At 47.1% G+C, this 21,243-nt stretch overlaps 1 long non-coding RNA gene across 36 annotated transcripts in view; it reads left to right on the forward strand.

The window, feature by feature from the left end:
* Positions 1 to 21,243, forward strand: part of LOC124109479 (uncharacterized) — a 61,141-nt gene that overhangs the window by 24,844 nt on the left and 15,054 nt on the right. For 10 of the 36 annotated variants that reach the window (XR_009224423.1, XR_009224429.1, XR_009224433.1 and 7 more), the window contains exons 1-4: positions 6,693 to 8,697; positions 13,585 to 13,796; positions 14,239 to 15,972; positions 20,861 to 21,072. This is a non-coding gene — a long non-coding RNA (uncharacterized LOC124109479). Of the gene's footprint in view, positions 1 to 6,690; positions 8,698 to 11,625; positions 11,764 to 13,584; positions 13,797 to 14,235; positions 15,973 to 18,901; positions 19,040 to 20,860; positions 21,073 to 21,243 lie in introns of those variants that run through there. The other 26 variants (XR_009224424.1, XR_009224419.1, XR_009224417.1 and 23 more) reach the window with 17 other exon arrangements.

Raw genomic sequence — 21,243 nt, forward strand, 5'->3', positions numbered from 1 at the left:
TGGCGTTTGGTTCACGATGTTTGCCTCTGTCGTGATTCTGCCCGAGACAGGCTTTGCCGTGTTGCCCAGGACCAGCTGGAAATCGTGGTGCCAGTGCAGCAGCTTCCAGCTCCTCTCTCCTGTTGTTTTCCATCTGAACTCTGACCAAGGCCTGAGTGCCATCCTCCCCTGGGCCTCCCCTCTCTCTGGTGGAACGTTCAGGGAGGCCCTGCTCATTCAGTCTGTTCTGAGTTGAACTGCACCCAGTCTTCCTCCCTCTGTAGTTTGTGAGTGCTCAGACCAGGTGAGAGAAATGACACGGTTCGGTTTGTTTTATGTTCTTTTTAAGACTTGAGAAGCTTGGAAACACAGGCATTAATACATTCTGCCTTCTAGAGAACCCGTAAGCATAGGTTGATGTGTCTTAGTCTAGGTTCTGTTACTATAAGAAAAATACCTAAGCTGAGTATATTGTAAAGAGTAGACATTTCTCGGCCTCGTAGTTCTGGAAAATCGAACGTCTAAGAACATGGTGTCGGGGTCTACTGAGCTTTTGTGAGGGTCTTCTTGCTAAGTAATAACCTGGAGGAGGTCATCACAAGGAGAGACAGGAAGCTTCCTGGTAGCACCTGGCCTTTATAGCAAAGTCACTCCCAAGAAAACCTATAAGTCTATGAGTAGACTGAACTGGACTCTGCATGAAGGCAGAGTCCTCATGAGCCAATCACCTCCCGGTGTTCCTTCAAGTCCCAGTAAGATATAATTTCAGGAATTGAGTTTCCAACAGAGGATTTCCAGGACACAGCCACTGAAACCATACCATGAAGAAACTTTTTCAACTTGAAACAAAAGCGCTAGGGGAGCCTCCTTTTTAAATCCCCATTGATGAGGGTTTATTTTCAACATTCCCCTATAGATTTCAGGCTGGGAAATTTGAGGTGGGAGACTTGGTGGTGGTGATATTCATGTACCTTATGTCCTGTCAGCTGTGGTGAATGCAAATCTGGTCTAATCTCAACAACGGTATACCCATGCATTAAAATTTCATAGAGATTTATTTTTATGTCGAGACGAAATGTTGATGAAAAGTATGGGGATGGAGCTTTTTTTCTCATGGGCACATGCCTGTTTTCTGACTCCCTGGCAGGCATCATTCCTGAATCTACTAATAGAGGATATCACAAATGTGTGATGAAATATAAAATGGAGTGTCTGGGGCTAAAACTCAGTGGCAGATAGCTGGCCTAGCTTAAGTGAAGCTTGGGCCAGAGCAAAGCACTATAAATGCAGAGTACTAGTGTAGAACATGGAGCATTAGGGATAGCACTTCATAAATACCAAACAAATAATGTAAAGGCATGTTCTTCATCTATGTGTAGCAATATATATAATCTAAAATAAAATCTATGAAATAAACTATAACATAGGGTCCCCATAAAGTCACAGAAAATAGGGGAACTGTATTCATGCCATGGGAACATGTGCGGTTCTCATGTTTAATTAGTAGAAAATGATGTATCATGCCCTCTTCTGATGGCACATGAGGAATTATTGCCTCATATTCAGTTCCTAAGACTAGGGCAGAAGGAATGCTGGAATCCCGGCTGGTCTTGGAGCATGTCCAGGTCACTGACCACTTGGGTTGGTGCGTTGTTGGCTAGAGAAGATCTCCTCTAGCTTCAGCAGCTTCCACAGTTGTCTGTTTTCAGCCAAAGAGTTGATCCCCAAGGAGATAATGAGATGCTCTGGGATCTCCAGACCCAGTGACACTGTGTAAAATACGACCTGAATGGATGAAATCCTGTGGAAAATGAAGTTCTACCAGGACAAGAGTTCTGAGGAAAGAAGAGGAAATTCAGGCCCTAGTATGGTTTCTGATGAATAATGAAAGGCACCAGGTACTGAAAGCTGAGCTACTGGGTGAGTCCCATGTTGGAGGCCAGCGTGGCAAATTTGCCTGGCTTTGCTCTTCCTTCCAGCCTGCCTCCCTTTCTTTCCTTCCTGGAGATAAGAGCCAGGGTCTTACCTATTCCTTCTCAGTTTGGCATCCACTAGAAATGAAAACCAAACTTCTAATGGTGAAGCATGTTACATCAAATTGAGCCAAATGCAAGGAGCCATAGTTTCTGGAAATGACTGGCTTGATTTTCTTTCTCTCCTTTTTTTATTTTTCAAATTGGAGTGGTAGCAGCAGAGCAACAGAAAGGAAGGCTGGTTCTCTCTTGTGGGGCAATACTACCATCCTGAGGAAATCCTTTGAAGAAGCCCCACCCCCTGAGCCCATCCTGCATGAAAGGCCTAGGAGCTGACCAAGACAGGACCCTGGGGTGCCTGAGGTCCCATTACGAATCTAGGCCTCCAGGCCTATTATTGGTCTAAGGCCAGGTCAGAGCAAAGCACCATGAGTGCAGAGTCCTATTGTAGAATGTGGAGCATTAGGGACAGCAGGACTGAGCCTACAGGTGCCTCAGTATGCCCCGTCCTGCTGTTGTCACACACCTGCAAGGAGGGATCATACTGCATTCAGTCTTGATCCATCTGGACCCTCCTGGGAGAGCTGCTTCTACTGTAGGCCTCCCACTGGTCCCACCAGGCCTGGTGCCTGGGTCTACATCTGGGACGGAAGTGAGTCAGGCACACAGCCCAGTGTCCTGCTGCCTACATTCCCTCTTCCCCATGTCCTTGGTGTAAACATTTTCTACTCCTTCCTAGGCAAGCGTACCTGAGCTTTGGCATCCAAGAGCCCAAGACAGTGGGATACCATGAGGAACCACCAGAGAAGAAGGCTGAGTGAAGAGTAGACATGGGAAGAGGTGGTCACGTGGAAAATGAGTTCACAAAGAAAAAAGATGAAACAGGGTAGGCCGGTTTTTTTGTTTGTTTGTTTTCTTTCTTTTTTTTTTTTTTTTTTTTAAGAGAGAGAGAATTTTAATATTTATTTTTTAGTTTTCGGCGGACACAACATCTTTGTTTGTATGTGGTGCTGAGGATCGAACCCGGGCTGCACGCATGCCAGGCGAGCGCAATACCGCTTGAGCCACATCCCCAGCCCAAGGGTAGGCCCTTTTTGACTTTTTGGTTATTGTTTGTTCAATGTGGTCCTGCCATGGAACCCAGGACTGTGAATGTTAGATCTCACGTTGATATCCAATAGAACCCAAAAGGAAAATTTTAGCAGGGGAGCACATTTCCTGAGATTGAGGAAAATGCAAGTCAGCCACACTTTCTGGAGTGAGTGTCTCTTCTTCTGACAATTTTTTTTTTTCTTTTAAATTGGAGAGGCACACACAATGGGCCTGGAGTCAAGTCTGGTGAAAGAAAAATTTTCATAGAGTCCCACCCCATGAATAAGTTCTGCATGAATGTCTTAGCAGGTAAAGGAGGCAGGGCCAATAGCAGTTCTATTGGGCTGAAGTTCCAGCTGGGCTTAGCAACCTCCTCGTTGGGGGCCTCGCAGGACCAAAGCACAAAGGCAGAGTCTTGCAGAAGCTGATCCGTGAGAGACACCAGCTTTGCCTCCAATGGTGCCAAAAAAACTGGCCTGTCTTGCTGTTCTCACCCAGCTTCGAGGCAGGATCCATGCGCTGTTAAACTGATGTCACAAAAGGGCATTCTGTGTCTTGCTCCAGTGGAGAAACACGAGGCAAGTGCCCTCAGTAACCTGCGTTGGCCTTTGACAGGGTTACTCTGGTCCAGTCCTCACAGATTCCTACCAAGGCCCTGCCCCCAAGAGTGTTACTGGTCCCCTGGGGAACCCTGGCTCTCCAGGGTTCTCTCTTTCTTCTTTCTTTGGCTCTCCAGGTGCTTTGCTGAGAGAGCACCAGCGCCCAGGTCTCCCTCAGGCCCCTGGGAGAAGGCAATGAGGCCCATTCATTCAAGCCTCCTTCCCAGGAGGCCTAGCAGTTGCGCAGATGGGGCAGGCAGGGAGTTGGAAGATCCTTGGGCTCCGATCTGGGCCTCCTTGCCTTCTCCTAGGGCCCTGAGGGAGACCTGGGCACTGGCCCTAGAGTCAGTTCAAGGACTGTGGCCCGTCCTGCCCAGATGGCAACCCAAGCCTCTTGCAGCTTGCTCCACAAAAGCCAGATCCTCCCCAACACCTAGGTCTCCTGGGAAGGAGGCTTCAGTGGAGCACAGTGTTTGCTACCTGTTTCCTCAGGATGGTGGGAGTGCTCCAGCCAAGTCCACCAGCCTGGATCCTGAGTGCTCTTCTGCTCTTCTTTTCTGTACAAGTGCCAGCCAGAGACAAAATCACCTGGGAACATTCACCTTGGGTTTTGCTACCATTGTTGGAGTACATTCTCAATGGTGCCTTTTTCTTTTGCATTGTTTCATTGTTAATAATTAAAAAAAAATTTTTTTAGTTGTAGATGGAAACAATACCTTTATTTTATTTTTTATTTATTTTTATGTGGTGCTGAGGATCGAACCCAGTGCCTCACACATACGAGGCAAGCACTCTGCCACTGAGCCACAATCTCAGTTTAAAAAAAATTTTTTTTTCCCCTATTAAATTTTGAAGTTTTTTGTAGGGGGGGAGGCATACCAGGGATTGATCTCAGGAGCACCGGACTGCTGAGCCACATCCCCAGCCCTATTTTGTATTGTTTAATTTAGCAACAGGGTCTCACTGAGTTGCTTAGTGCATTGCAGTTGCTGAGGCTGGCTTTGAACTCGGGATTCTCCTGTCTCAGCCTCCCCAGCCTCTGGGATTACAGGTCTGCATTACTGCACCAGGTTTAAGTTGTGAACTTTTGAGGTAGGTTGACCAGGCGGGCCTCCATCTGTTGGTGTTTTGCTTCAGCCTCCCAGGCCTTTCTTCTGCTTTTGTTTTTAATTTGGAATTAAGTGGAGGCATGAATCCTCACCCTGGCATCATTACTCTGGTTCTTGGGAATTTAATTTGCCCCATGGTACCTTCTCCACTCCCTTATTATTTACTTTGCTTCTCTTTACTTGCCCAGCAGTTCACAGAGCTAACACAAGACCAGATAAATTACAAAGTATCTTTGACTCTTTTTCTAACACATGTGATAACTTTGAAAAAATATATAGTCATATATGTGTCCTTCAGAGTTGAGAGGTAGATCAGTCATGCATCCTAGGCATTTTTTTTTCCATGCTATAAGAATACTGGAGGGTTACTATTTTTGAAAAAATAAAATTTTGCCAGTTGTCCTGGTGCATGCCCGTGTCCTGGTGGCCAGTATGGCTAAGACAGGAGGAACGCAAATTGCAAAGTTGCTACCACATAGCGAGACAATTAGTTACCTTAAAAGATCCTGTCCCCAAATAAAAACTCATTAGAAGTTTAAGAAAAGGATTGGGCATGCCGCTCTGTGGTTGAGCATTCGTGGGTTCAATGCCCAGTACCAAAACCAGAAAAAGGAATAAAATGTGTTTGGCTCATGGTTCTGGAGACAGGAATGTCCACGAACATGGCCTGGGGATGTGCATGCCCATTGGTGAGAGTCTTTGGGCTACATCATAATATAGGAAAGGCTATCATGAGGCCAGACAGAGCAGTCCCGCTGAAGAGTGTTGACTCTGATAGCAAAGTCACTCCTGAGCACACCTATTAATCCCTGAATGGCCTGATCTCTGCATGAAGGCAGGGTCCTCATGAGCCACTCACCTCCCACAGTCCCTCCAAATACCATCAACCTGTAATTCAGGGATTCAGGTTTCAACCCAGGAATTCCAGGGGACACACACCGCACTATTAGAGATAGGTCATGCTGTCATTTCAATGTTTGTTCGATGCTGTGGTTTCCATCAAAACCACTAAGACACCAGGTCAGGAGTTCATAGCTGTGATCCTATTGACTAGGAATTTCACCTTTCTCCTTTAGGCTTCAAATGTATAAAACAGAGTTTTAGGAAGGATGACATTCATGAGAGTTCATGTTCCTCAGCTCCTCAATGCTGCGTTAAATAGAAGTCTGCTCTAAATTATGTTAGGAGCATTAATTCAAATTTTTATAGATTTTTTTTCCCCTCAAGTGAGACTGATTCTACACAAATGTAGGTATAGATTTAACAATATACATAGAAAGAATCCAAAAGGTGAATGGGTCATCTGGAAGGTTTCCTGCTGGTGCTTTTCTTTGTTTTAGCACATGCTCCTTTTGGACTCCTCCTCAAACATCACTCTTTAATTCACTAAATTCTAGAGCTTTGTGGCCCATACCTATAATCCCAGCAGTATGAGAGGCCAAGGCAGGAGGACTGCAAGCTAGTAGGCAGACTCAGCAATGAGTGAGGCCCTAAGCAAGTTAGCAAGAGCCTGTTTCCCGAGAAAAAAATTAAAATTTCAGGGATAGGGTCGTATGGGGTTTGTTGCTCAGTAGTACGGCAAAAATATATAAATAAATACTTTTGAAGGGGGGAAAAAAAAAACTACTTCTTGATGACGTGATTCTGTAAGCTTTTTTTTTTTTTTTTTTTTTTTGGTGGTGGTGGTGTTTTTTCAGACAGGAAGGGCTGGAGAAGAGTGCTCAGGAAGAGGGCTGGTGGCCATGTCTGCAGCTCTACTGCCATCGTGCGGAAACAGTTTCACGACACCCAGCTCCATTCAAGCCTCCTTCCCAGGAGGCCTAGTTCTTGGTCAGATCCGGCAGGCAGGGAGTTGGAAGATCCTTGGGCTCAGATCTGGGCCTCCTTGCCTTTTCCTAGGGCCCTGAGGGAGACCTGGGCACTGGCCCCTGAGGTCGGTTCAAGGACTGTGGCCTGTCCTGCCAGTGTCTGGGCCTTTGGCACTTGGCGGGCGGGTTGCTCATCTCTACCATAGAGGAGTCCATCAGGCCAACGGGACCTATGCAGGTTGCTGCCGGGTACTTCTCTGATGAGCCAGAAGGAGAGCCATCGCAGCCCATGATAAGCACAGACATGGTGGCCATGCACAGCTGTGGCTGCAAGCACAGCTCTGGGGGCACTACCATCTGCCTGCAGCACATAATCTCCTCTCTGCTTGGGACACATCAACCCTGGACATCAGTAGCTAAGCAAGAAACAGCTGTCTTGCCTCTGGTTGTTGGCCTGCTAAAACAACTGCCCCCAGTCCCTGCTTCAGGGAATTCAGCTCCTCCCTGCACTTGGCGCCTTAGCCCTGGGCGACCTCCCTGCATGCGCCCTAAGTGGGTCCCTCCACTCCAGTCCAAGCAGCTCCTATGGAGGCCCCGCCCCACGACTTCCTCTGACACCAGCTCCTGCCCACTGCTAGTCCCCTCAGGTCCCTGGCTCTCCGGGTTCTTTGCTGAGAGCGCGCCAGAGCCCAGGTCTCCCTCAGGACCCTGGGAGAAGGCCAGGAGGCCCAGAGGGCAGCCCAAGCCGCTTGGAACTCGCTCCTTGAAACACAGATCCTCCCCCACAGCGAGGCCTCCTGGGAAGGAGGCTTGAGTGGCGCAGGGCGTCTTGAAACTGGTTCCGCACGGTGGCGGTAGAGCTCCAGCTATGGCCAGCAGCCCTGGGCCTGAGCGCGCCTCTCCCGCCCTGGCTGTCTGAAAAAACGCCACCCAGACAAAGGCACCAGGCAACATGGCCGCCCTGTCCTTTGCCCAGTTCTGAGGAAGCAGCTCCCGATGCTGCTTTTGCTTTTTCAGTATTTGTGGCGTTTGGTTCACGATGTTTGCCTCTGTCGTGATTCTGCCCGAGACAGGCTTTGCCGTGTTGCCCAGGACCAGCTGGAAATCGTGGTGCCAGTGCAGCAGCTTCCAGCTCCTCTCTCCTGTTGTTTTCCATCTGAACTCTGACCAAGGCCTGAGTGCCATCCTCCCCTGGGCCTCCCCTCTCTCTGGTGGAACGTTCAGGGAGGCCCTGCTCATTCAGTCTGTTCTGAGTTGAACTGCACCCAGTCTTCCTCCCTCTGTAGTTTGTGAGTGCTCAGACCAGGTGAGAGAAATGACACGGTTCGGTTTGTTTTTTACTCTTTTTAGGACACAAGAAGTTGGGAATCCAACGTGTCAATATGTATGTCTTCCAGAGAGCCAATGTGCACATGGTGATGTGTCTTAGTCTAGGTTCTGTTGCCATAACAAAAATACCTGAAGCTGAGTATTTTGTAAGAAATGGACATTTCCTGTCCTCATGGTTGTGGAGATGGGAAATCTAAGAATAGGACCTCAGTGTCTGCTGAGCCGTTGGTGGGGGTCTTCTTGCTTAATCATAATGTGGAAGAGGCCAGCACAGAGAGACAGAGGAAGCTTCTTGGAGACACCTGGCTTTTATAGCAGAGTCACTCCCCACAAAACCTATGAATCCATGAGTGGACTGATCAGTGCCTGTGCATGAGGGCAGAGTTCTCATGAGCCAGTGACCTCCCAGAAATACTTCAGTTCCCGTTCACACATAATTTTGGGATTAACTTTCCGACAATGGGTTTCCAGGGCACAACCATTGAAACCATACTATGAAGTGACTTTTAAAGTTGAATGAAAATCGCTAGCATCATCTACTTTTCTAAAGTGGCCTTAAAAAACGAGTCTGTCACAAGGAGAGAGAGAGGAAGCTTCTTCGAGACACCTGACTGGTGTCCTCCAGCCTGGATGTTGGTTTATTTTCAAGTTTCCCCTTTAGATTTCAGGCAGAGAATGTTGAGGTAGGGGACTTGGTGTTGTGGTATTCATGTATTTTATGTCCTCTAGGCTGTGGTGAATGCAGACATGGGAAGAAGTGGTCACGTGGAAAGTGAGTTCAAAAAGAGAGAGAGAACATGAAAATGGGGTGAGTTGTTTTTTTTTTTTTTTAATGTGGTCCTTGGATATAACCCAGGACTCTGTTCATTAGATCTCACGTTGATATGCAATGGAACCCAAAAGAAATTTTTTACCAGGGGAGCAAGTTTTCTGAGATTGAGCAAAATGCAAGGCAGCCGTAGTTTCTGGAGTGTTTCTCCTCTGGCCATTTTATTTATTTATTTCTTCCAATTGGAGGGGCACAAGTGGAGCACCTAGAGGGAAGTCTGGTTAGGGAAACATTTTCATTGGGTCCCATCCCATGTGCATTTAATGCATGACAGCCCTAGCAGTAAGGCAGGGAGGGCCAGTACCAGGTCCGATGGTCCAAGATACAAGCTGGGCTTAGCAACCTCCTTGTGGAGGGCCACGCAGGACCAAAGCACAAAGGTATAGTCTTGTAGGAAGTGATCCGTGAGGGACACTAGGATTGATTACACAGGTGCCACCTGAGCTGGCCTATCGGGCTTTTCTCACTGAGCTGAGAGGACAGTGACATCACAAACGGGCATTGTGTGTCTTGCTCCAAGGTGAGGGACAAGAGGCTAGTGCCCCCAGAAACCTGCAGTAGCCTGTGAGAGGGTTTGTCTGTTCCAGTCCACACAGCTTCCTACCAAGGCCCTGCCTTGTGACTTCCTATGACACCATCTCCTGGCTGCTGCTGCTTCCCTGGGGGCCCCTGGTCCTGTGGGTTCTTTGGGAAGAGACAGCCATTGATCAGGTTTCTCTTAGGGCCCTGGGAGAATGTTTGGAAATCCAGATTGCACCCAAGCCTCTTGTAACTCCCTACACAATTCAGTTTCTCCGAGCTAACACCAAGAGCAGATAAATAATAATGTCAATTGTTTTTGACTCTATTTCTAACATATGTGCTAACTTTGAAAAAACACATCAGTATGTATGTGTCTTACAAAGTTGATAGGCATATCTGTCATGCATCTTAGGCATATGTGTATGTATGTAAATATATATATATATATATATATTTTTTTTTTTTTTCTTTTTTCGATAAGACTATTGGGTGGTGACTGTTTTAAAAAGAATCAAATTTCACTAAGTGCCCTGGCACTTTCCTGTGTTCCTGACAGCCTGGGTGGCTGAGGCAGGATTGGCGAACTTGTTACAACTTAGCAATACCCTTAGATAACTTAGAGAGATCCTGTACCGAAATAAAAAATAATAATCATTTTAAGAAAAGGATTAGACGTTTCTCTCCATGGTTAAGCACCCCTGTGATCAATGCCCGATACCAAAGCCAAAAAAAAAAAAAAAAAAAAAAAAAGAAAAGAAAAGAAAAAGTTTATTTGGCTCAAGTTTCTGAAGACAGGAGTGTCCACGAACATGGTCTGGGGATCTCCTTGACCATTGGTGAGGGTCTTTGGGCTAAATCCTAACATAGAAGAGGCCATCATGAGGCCAGACAGAGCTGTCCCGCTGGAGAGAATTGACTTTGGTAGCAAAGTCACTCTCCTAAGGAAACTTATGAATCCTTGAATGGACTGATCTGTGTATGAAGGGTGAGTCCGGTAGAGCCAGTCACCTCCCAAAGTGCCTCCAAATATGATCAACCTGTAATTCAGGGATTCAAGTTTCAACACAGGAATTCCAGGGGACACACACCGCACTATTAGAGATAGGTCATGCTGTCATTTCAGTGTTTGTTCGATGCTGTGATTTCCATCAAAACCACTAAGACGCCGGGTGTGGTGGTCCTCTCCTGTAATTCCAGCAGCTATGGATTTCACTTTTCTTCTTTAGGCTTCAAAGGTGGTAAAAAGGGTGTAGTACAGATAACAGTAATGAGAGTTTATGCGCACCAACTCCTTAAAGCTGTGGTAAACAGCCACCAGCTCCAAACAATAATATAAGCATTAATTCAATTTTATTGCAGATTTTTCTTTCGAGTGAGACTAATTCTACACAAATGTAAGTGTAGATCGATCATCAGGCATAGAAAGAATCCAAAAAAGTACTGGGTCCCCTGGAAGATTGCCTGAAGGTGCTTTTCTTTCTCTTGGCACATGCTTATGTTTTGACTCCTTGTCAAATATCATTCTTTTTTTAAATTTTAATTTTTTTAGTTGTTGATAGAACTTTATTTGTATTTATGTATAAGTGGTACAGAGAGTCTAAACGAGTGCCTCACATGTGCTAGACAAGCGCTTTACCGCGGAGCCACCACCCGGGTCCCCTCAAATATCATTCTTCAGTTCACTAAAGAGAAGGGCTTTGTGGCCCACACTTATACTCCCAGCAACATGAGAGGCTAAGACAGGAGTATGGCAAGCTAGAGGCCAGAGTGAGGCCCTAAGCAAGATAGCAAGTCCCTGTGTAAGAATAAAAAGTAATCTTTGAGGTGGAGCAGTGGTACTGGGTATGTTGCTTAGTGGTTCAGCATCCCTGTGTTCAATCATCCCTAAAAAAAATAAATAAATAAAAACCAAGAAATATAAAGAACCGAGGGTAAATTACTGTTGAAGGGGGAAAAAAAAAAAAAAACAGCAAATGATGATTCTGTAAGCCAGTTGATAAATTATTTATGGCCAAAAAATATACATAAAATGCACAGATACAACACCATAGAGTCACTGTAAATGGTAGAAGTGTATTTCATGCCATGGGAAAATGTTATGTTTTATGGGAAGAAAATGATGGAAATGGATGCAAAAGTCTAAGTATCACACCATCCTCGGATTGCTCATGAGAAGTTATTGCCACCAATCTAGTTCACAAGACACCAAACCAAAGGAATGCTGGAGTCCCCGCTGGCCTTGGAGCATGGCCAGGTCACTGACCACCTGGGTTGGTGACTGGTTGGCCACAGAAGATCTCCTCTAGCTTCAGCAGCTTCCTCAGTTGTCTGCTTTCATCCCAGGGATTTTTCCTCTGATGGCTGTTTGCTGTTTGTGATCTGCAGAGTCGGTAACACTGAGCTGCACTCCAATGGGCCAGATCCTGTGGAAATGAAGTTCCACCCGCACAGGTGTCCTCAGGAAGGAGGAGTAGATTCAGGCTTCTGATGAAACCTGAAAGCAGTCCTGTGCTGGAGACCAAGGTAGGAAGGCCTCAAGTTGGAGGCCAGTCTGGCCAACATGGAAACTCCGGTCTCAAAATTAAGAAATGAAAAAGTTTTTGAAGATCCTAATCCAAATCCCCAAATAAAAAGGCAACTTGGAATCCTAGCGGTGGCTCCACAGGTTGATTCGGGAGGATTTCCAGTTGAAAGCCAGCCTCAGCAAGGGCAAGTTGAGGGACTAAGCAAATCAGTGAGAGCCTGTCTCTAAATAAATTACAAAATAGGGATGCGGATGTTGCTCAGTGCTTAAATGCCCCTGAATTCAATGCCTGGTACCAAAAAAAAAAAAAAAAAAAAAAAAAAACAGACTGGACAGCTTGTTCCTTCTCTGAGGGCAAAAGACAAGGGAGCCAGGTTTCCTTAGCCTTTTTCTCTGGGCAGCGTTTTTTCAGACAGGAAGGGCGGGAGAAGGGCTCCCAGGATGAGTCCTGGTAGCCATGTCTGCAGCTCTACTGCCATCGTGCGGAAACAGTTTCAAGAAGACACCCAGCGCCATTCATGCCTCCTTCCCAGGAGGCCTTGCTGTTGGGCAGATCGGACAGGCAGGGAGTTGGAAGATCCTTGGGCTGCCATCTGGGCCTCCTTGCCTTCTCCTAGGGCCCTGAGGGAGACCTGGGCAGTGGCGCTCCCTCACCATAGAACCTGCAGAGCAGGGGGCCCAGAGCTGACTAGCAGCAGCCAGGAATTGCTCTCACAGGAAGTCGTGGGGCGGGGCCTCGTTGCTCAACTGTGTGGACTTCACCTGAGGGACACTGTGCAAAGGGTAATGCAGGCCCTTGTGGATACTGTTTCCTTGTTCAGGTCCCTTGGAGCAAGATATAGCAGTCCCTTATGTGAAGTCACCATGCTGTTGTGCTCGGATCCCTTAGCCCCCAGGTGGAGCCCAAAGGACATGTCAGTTTTGGGTGGCATAGGGCAGCATCAGAAGTGTGTCCAGTTGTTTGCAGGCAGGCCTAATTGTCTGGAGGCTAGGGTGGTCTGAAGAGAAGGGCAGAGAAGAATTGGAAGAACTTGCAGTGCAGCCGATCTGCTAAAGACAAGCACCAAGAACGCTTATGTTTGCAAAGCTGTTATTTGGTGGAGCCTATGCAAAAATTCACTTAAAATGCATCAAGGATCTCCTCATGAAAACCACACGGACAGCATTTGAAAGACAAATGTAGGCCTACATGTTGCTGTCCATGGATGTGGCAATGTTGTCTTGAAAACACTGCTGAAAGCAGAAATGAGAGAAGAATGACTGGATGGTCAGGAAGTCATCTCCTTTTGCTTCCAAGGGAGTGACCAACAATAGGAAGAGGCAGCTCACAGAATAAGAGAAAAAAGTTGCAATTACCTGGGAACATTCTCACACTCAGAATTTTTGAGGAAACTGGGCTTCGCAACCTCTTTGTATCGCCAGGCTGAGACAAAGCAGAAATGCAGAGTCTGGGTGCAGAACCTGGATAATGATGGACACCAGGAATGTGCACACAGGTACCACCAGAACAGACCTGACCTTGATGTTCTCAACACTGTGAGGAGGGATCCCCGTGCCATTGCACAGTGACATCAAGAAAGTGCATGTTCCTTCTTGTTCCAAGGGGAACAACACAAGGCTGGTACCCTCAAGAGACTGCATTAGCCTTTTTCCCGGTTTTTTTTTTTTTTTCTTTCTTTCTTTTCTTTTTTTTGACAGAGTATAGAGGTGGTTTATTTTACTGAGTTGGAAAGTTTTCGTGTTTATTAATCCGAATGTTATAATGAATGACCCCTTCCCAGATAATTAACACTTTGCATTTTAAACGTTTATTTCTGTAGGACATCTTCTATCATTGGAAGCAGAAGGCACGAGGGAAAAGATAGTCGTCCACCTCCCCTTGAGGGCTCACATCCAGCAGTCGATGGGGCGCCCCAGGATCCACAAGCAGCTTATAGTAGGTGACAGAAACCTGTTCTTCTGGGCTCAGTAATTGCAAGGAAGGGCACTTCTCAGTAGCTGGTGAGTCACAGAAAGCCTCACAGCCCTGCAGGTGAGTAACAGAGGGCGCTCCCAGGTCAGCTGCTCAGTGGGGCCTGGGCCCCCATAGCTGAATACACTGGAAATGCCCTATTATGGGGTTCGGAGAGCAACAGGCTGCCCTTCTAAGAGGGACTTTGGCCCGCAGGGACCTTAGGACCTTCCAGTGCCCGCAGGTAGCCCAGTACACCTGTCCAAGGGCTGTGGCCTGTCCTGCCAGTGCCTAGCCATTGGGCACTGTGTGGGGGGTGGGGGGGGCGCGGGGGTTAGGGGTGTAGGTTGCTCATCTCTTGCAGGAAGATGCTGCTGCCTGGTATTGCAGCAGTCAATGGGCTGCCTAGTCAACCTCAGCCCCTGATGAGTGCAGACCCAGTAGCCAGGCACAACTGTCATTGCATGACCAGCTCTCCTGGAGCTAGCTGCTGCCTGCACACAAAATTTCCTCTTCCCAGCAGGTGGCGGCAGCAACAACACAGGAAACAGACGCCCTGGCTCAGGTTCCTGTTCTCCCAAAAGAGCTGCCCCTGGCCATGGCTTCTGGGAATTCAGCGCCTCCTCGCGCTGGGCACCTAGGCCCAGGGAGACCTCCCTGGATTGCCCCTTAGTGGGTCCCTCCGCTCCAGTCCAAGCAGCTCCTATGGAGGCCCCGCCCCACGACTTCCTCTGACACCAGCTCCTGCCCACTGCTAGTCCCCTCAGGTCCCTGGCTCTCCGGGTTCTTTGCTGAGAGCGCGCCAGAGCCCAGGTCTCCCTCAGGACCCTGGGAGAAGGCCAGGAGGCCCAGAGGGCAGCCCAAGCCGCTTGGAACTCGCTCCTTGAAACACAGATCCTCCCCCACAGCGAGGCCTCCTGGGAAGGAGGCTTGAGTGGCGCAGGGCGTCTTGAAACTGGTTCCGCACGGTGGCGGTAGAGCTCCAGCTATGGCCAGCAGCCCTGGGCCTGAGCGCGCCTCTCCCGCCCTGGCTGTCTGAAAAAACGCCACCCAGACAAAGGCACCAGGCAACATGGCCGCCCTGTCCTTTGCCCAGTTCTGAGGAAGCAGCTCCCGATGCTGCTTTTGCTTTTTCAGTATTTGTGGCGTTTGGTTCACGATGTTTGCCTCTGTCGTGATTCTGCCCGAGACAGGCTTTGCCGTGTTGCCCAGGACCAGCTGGAAATCGTGGTGCCAGTGCAGCAGCTTCCAGCTCCTCTCTCCTGTTGTTTTCCATCTGAACTCTGACCAAGGCCTGAGTGCCATCCTCCCCTGGGCCTCCCCTCTCTCTGGTGGAACGTTCAGGGAGGCCCTGCTCATTCAGTCTGTTCTGAGTTGAACTGCACCCAGTCTTCCTCCCTCTGTAGTTTGTGAGTGCTCAGACCAGGTGAGAGAAATGACACGGTTCGGTTTGTTTTTTACTCTTTTTAGGACACAAGAAGTTGGGAATCCAACGTGTCAATATGTATGTCTTCCAGAGAGCCAATGTGCACATGGTGATGTGTCTTAGTCTAGGTTCTGTTGCCATAACAAAAATACCTGAAGCTGAGTATTTTGTAAGAAATGGACATTTCCTGTCCTCATGGTTGTGGAGATGGGAAATCTAAGAATAGGACCTCAGTGTCTGCTGAGCCGTTGGTGGGGGTCTTCTTGCTTAATCATAATGTGGAAGAGGCCAGCACAGAGAGACAGAGGAAGCTTCTTGGAGACACCTGGCTTTTATAGCAGAGTCACTCCCCACAAAACCTATGAATCCATGAGTGGACTGATCAGTGCCTGTGCATGAGGGCAGAGTTCTCATGAGCCAGTGACCTCCCAGAAATACTTCAGTTCCCGTTCACACATAATTTTGGGATTAACTTTCCGACAATGGGTTTCCAGGGCACAACCATTGAAACCATACTATGAAGTGACTTTTAAAGTTGAATGAAAATCGCTAGCATCATCTACTTTTCTAAAGTGGCCTTAAAAAACGAGTCTGTCACAAGGAGAGAGAGAGGAAGCTTCTTCGAGACACCTGACTGGTGTCCTCCAGCCTGGATGTTGGTTTATTTTCAAGTTTCCCCTTTAGATTTCAGGCAGAGAATGTTGAGGTAGGGGACTTGGTGTTGTGGTATTCATGTATTTTATGTCCTCTAGGCTGTGGTGAATGCAGACATGGGAAGAAGTGGTCACGTGGAAAGTGAGTTCAAAAAGAGAGAGAGAACATGAAAATGGGGTGAGTTGGTTTTTTTTTTTTTTAATGTGGTCCTTGGATATAACCCAGGACTCTGTTCATTAGATCTCACGTTGATATGCAATGGAACCCAAAAGAAATTTTTTACCAGGGGAGCAAGTTTTCTGAGATTGAGCAAAATGCAAGGCAGCCGTAGTTTCTGGAGTGTTTCTCCTCTGGCCATTTTATTTATTTATTTCTTCCAATTGGAGGGGCACAAGTGGAGCACCTAGAGGGAAGTCTGGTTAGGGAAACATTTTCATTGGGTCCCATCCCATGTGCATTTAATGCATGACAGCCCTAGCAGTAAGGCAGGGAGGGCCAGTACCAGGTCCGATGGTCCAAGATACAAGCTGGGCTTAGCAACCTCCTTGTGGAGGGCCACGCAGGACCAAAGCACAAAGGTATAGTCTTGTAGGAAGTGATCCGTGAGGGACACTAGGATTGATTACACAGGTGCCACCTGAGCTGGCCTATCGGGCTTTTCTCACTGAGCTGAGAGGACAGTGACATCACAAACGGGCATTGTGTGTCTTGCTCCAAGGTGAGGGACAAGAGGCTAGTGCCCCCAGAAACCTGCAGTAGCCTGTGAGAGGGTTTGTCTGTTCCAGTCCACACAGCTTCCTACCAAGGCCCTGCCTTGTGACTTCCTATGACACCATCTCCTGGCTGCTGCTGCTTCCCTGGGGGCCCCTGGTCCTGTGGGTTCTTTGGGAAGAGACAGCCATTGATCAGGTTTCTCTTAGGGCCCTGGGAGAATGTTTGGAAATCCAGATTGCACCCAAGCCTCTTGTAACTCCCTACACAATTCAGTTTCTCCGAGCTAACACCAAGAGCAGATAAATAATAATGTCAATTGTTTTTGACTCTATTTCTAACATATGTGCTAACTTTGAAAAAACACATCAGTATGTATGTGTCTTACAAAGTTGATAGGCATATCTGTCATGCATCTTAGGCATATGTGTATGTATGTAAATATATATATATATATATATATTTTTTTTTTTTTTCTTTTTTCGATAAGACTATTGGGTGGTGACTGTTTTAAAAAGAATCAAATTTCACTAAGTGCCCTGGCACTTTCCTGTGTTCCTGACAGCCTGGGTGGCTGAGGCAGGATTGGCGAACTTGTTACAACTTAGCAATACCCTTAGATAACTTAGAGAGATCCTGTACCGAAATAAAAAATAATAATCATTTTAAGAAAAGGATTAGACGTTTCTCTCCATGGTTAAGCACCCCTGTGATCAATGCCCGATACCAAAGCCAAAAAAAAAAAAAAAAAAAAAAAAAAGAAAAGAAAAGAAAAAGTTTATTTGGCTCAAGTTTCTGAAGACAGGAGTGTCCACGAACATGGTCTGGGGATCTCCTTGACCATTGGTGAGGGTCTTTGGGCTAAATCCTAACATAGAAGAGGCCATCATGAGGCCAGACAGAGCTGTCCCGCTGGAGAGAATTGACTTTGGTAGCAAAGTCACTCTCCTAAGGAAACTTATGAATCCTTGAATGGACTGATCTGTGTATGAAGGGTGAGTCCGGTAGAGCCAGTCACCTCCCAAAGTGCCTCCAAATATGATCAACCTGTAATTCAGGGATTCAAGTTTCAACACAGGAATTCCAGGGGACACACACCGCACTATTAGAGATAGGTCATGCTGTCATTTCAGTGTTTGTTCGATGCTGTGATTTCCATCAAAACCACTAAGACGCCGGGTGTGGTGGTCCTCTCCTGTAATTCCAGCAGCTATGGATTTCACTTTTCTTCTTTAGGCTTCAAAGGTGGTAAAAAGGGTGTAGTACAGATAACAGTAATGAGAGTTTATGCGCACCAACTCCTTAAAGCTGTGGTAAACAGCCACCAGCTCCAAACAATAATATAAGCATTAATTCAATTTTATTGCAGATTTTTCTTTCGAGTGAGACTAATTCTACACAAATGTAAGTGTAGATCGATCATCAGGCATAGAAAGAATCCAAAAAAGTACTGGGTCCCCTGGAAGATTGCCTGAAGGTGCTTTTCTTTCTCTTGGCACATGCTTATGTTTTGACTCCTTGTCAAATATCATTCTTTTTTTAAATTTTAATTTTTTTAGTTGTTGATAGAACTTTATTTGTATTTATGTATAAGTGGTACAGAGAGTCTAAACGAGTGCCTCACATGTGCTAGACAAGCGCTTTACCGCGGAGCCACCACCCGGGTCCCCTCAAATATCATTCTTCAGTTCACTAAAGAGAAGGGCTTTGTGGCCCACACTTATACTCCCAGCAACATGAGAGGCTAAGACAGGAGTATGGCAAGCTAGAGGCCAGAGTGAGGCCCTAAGCAAGATAGCAAGTCCCTGTGTAAGAATAAAAAGTAATCTTTGAGGTGGAGCAGTGGTACTGGGTATGTTGCTTAGTGGTTCAGCATCCCTGTGTTCAATCATCCCTAAAAAAAATAAATAAATAAAAACCAAGAAATATAAAGAACCGAGGGTAAATTACTGTTGAAGGGGGAAAAAAAAAAAAAAACAGCAAATGATGATTCTGTAAGCCAGTTGATAAATTATTTATGGCCAAAAAATATACATAAAATGCACAGATACAACACCATAGAGTCACTGTAAATGGTAGAAGTGTATTTCATGCCATGGGAAAATGTTATGTTTTATGGGAAGAAAATGATGGAAATGGATGCAAAAGTCTAAGTATCACACCATCCTCGGATTGCTCATGAGAAGTTATTGCCACCAATCTAGTTCACAAGACACCAAACCAAAGGAATGCTGGAGTCCCCGCTGGCCTTGGAGCATGGCCAGGTCACTGACCACCTGGGTTGGTGACTGGTTGGCCACAGAAGATCTCCTCTAGCTTCAGCAGCTTCCTCAGTTGTCTGCTTTCATCCCAGGGATTTTTCCTCTGATGGCTGTTTGCTGTTTGTGATCTGCAGAGTCGGTAACACTGAGCTGCACTCCAATGGGCCAGATCCTGTGGAAATGAAGTTCCACCCGCACAGGTGTCCTCAGGAAGGAGGAGTAGATTCAGGCTTCTGATGAAACCTGAAAGCAGTCCTGTGCTGGAGACCAAGGTAGGAAGGCCTCAAGTTGGAGGCCAGTCTGGCCAACATGGAAACTCCGGTCTCAAAATTAAGAAATGAAAAAGTTTTTGAAGATCCTAATCCAAATCCCCAAATAAAAAGGCAACTTGGAATCCTAGCGGTGGCTCCACAGGTTGATTCGGGAGGATTTCCAGTTGAAAGCCAGCCTCAGCAAGGGCAAGTTGAGGGACTAAGCAAATCAGTGAGAGCCTGTCTCTAAATAAATTACAAAATAGGGATGCGGATGTTGCTCAGTGCTTAAATGCCCCTGAATTCAATGCCTGGTACCAAAAAAAAAAAAAAAAAAAAAAAAAAACAGACTGGACAGCTTGTTCCTTCTCTGAGGGCAAAAGACAAGGGAGCCAGGTTTCCTTAGCCTTTTTCTCTGGGCAGCGTTTTTTCAGACAGGAAGGGCGGGAGAAGGGCTCCCAGGATGAGTCCTGGTAGCCATGTCTGCAGCTCTACTGCCATCGTGCGGAAACAGTTTCAAGAAGACACCCAGCGCCATTCATGCCTCCTTCCCAGGAGGCCTTGCTGTTGGGCAGATCGGACAGGCAGGGAGTTGGAAGATCCTTGGGCTGCCATCTGGGCCTCCTTGCCTTCTCCTAGGGCCCTGAGGGAGACCTGGGCAGTGGCGCTCCCTCACCATAGAACCTGCAGAGCAGGGGGCCCAGAGCTGACTAGCAGCAGCCAGGAATTGCTCTCACAGGAAGTCGTGGGGCGGGGCCTCGTTGCTCAACTGTGTGGACTTCACCTGAGGGACACTGTGCAAAGGGTAATGCAGGCCCTTGTGGATACTGTTTCCTTGTTCAGGTCCCTTGGAGCAAGATATAGCAGTCCCTTATGTGAAGTCACCATGCTGTTGTGCTCGGATCCCTTAGCCCCCAGGTGGAGCCCAAAGGACATGTCAGTTTTGGGTGGCATAGGGCAGCATCAGAAGTGTGTCCAGTTGTTTGCAGGCAGGCCTAATTGTCTGGAGGCTAGGGTGGTCTGAAGAGAAGGGCAGAGAAGAATTGGAAGAACTTGCAGTGCAGCCGATCTGCTAAAGACAAGCACCAAGAACGCTTATGTTTGCAAAGCTGTTATTTGGTGGAGCCTATGCAAAAATTCACTTAAAATGCATCAAGGATCTCCTCATGAAAACCACACGGACAGCATTTGAAAGACAAATGTAGGCCTACATGTTGCTGTCCATGGATGTGGCAATGTTGTCTTGAAAACACTGCTGAAAGCAGAAATGAGAGAAGAATGACTGGATGGTCAGGAAGTCATCTCCTTTTGCTTCCAAGGGAGTGACCAACAATAGGAAGAGGCAGCTCACAGAATAAGAGAAAAAAGTTGCAATTACCTGGGAACATTCTCACACTCAGAATTTTTGAGGAAACTGGGCTTCGCAACCTCTTTGTATCGCCAGGCTGAGACAAAGCAGAAATGCAGAGTCTGGGTGCAGAACCTGGATAATGATGGACACCAGGAATGTGCACACAGGTACCACCAGAACAGACCTGACCTTGATGTTCTCAACACTGTGAGGAGGGATCCCCGTGCCATTGCACAGTGACATCAAGAAAGTGCATGTTCCTTCTTGTTCCAAGGGGAACAACACAAGGCTGGTACCCTCAAGAGACTGCATTAGCCTTTTTCCCGGTTTTTTTTTTTTTTTCTTTCTTTCTTTTCTTTTTTTTGACAGAGTATAGAGGTGGTTTATTTTACTGAGTTGGAAAGTTTTCGTGTTTATTAATCCGAATGTTATAATGAATGACCCCTTCCCAGATAATTAACACTTTGCATTTTAAACGTTTATTTCTGTAGGACATCTTCTATCATTGGAAGCAGAAGGCACGAGGGAAAAGATAGTCGTCCACCTCCCCTTGAGGGCTCACATCCAGCAGTCGATGGGGCGCCCCAGGATCCACAAGCAGCTTATAGTAGGTGACAGAAACCTGTTCTTCTGGGCTCAGTAATTGCAAGGAAGGGCACTTCTCAGTAGCTGGTGAGTCACAGAAAGCCTCACAGCCCTGCAGGTGAGTAACAGAGGGCGCTCCCAGGTCAGCTGCTCAGTGGGGCCTGGGCCCCCATAGCTGAATACACTGGAAATGCCCTATTATGGGGTTCGGAGAGCAACAGGCTGCCCTTCTAAGAGGGACTTTGGCCCGCAGGGACCTTAGGACCTTCCAGTGCCCGCAGGTAGCCCA

This window comes from Marmota monax, unplaced genomic scaffold, assembly GCF_021218885.2.
Source record: "Marmota monax isolate L192 unplaced genomic scaffold, Marmota_monax_Labrador192_F-V1.1 WCK01_AAM20220418_F8-fsc00054, whole genome shotgun sequence".
NCBI lineage: Eukaryota > Metazoa > Chordata > Mammalia > Rodentia > Sciuridae > Marmota > Marmota monax.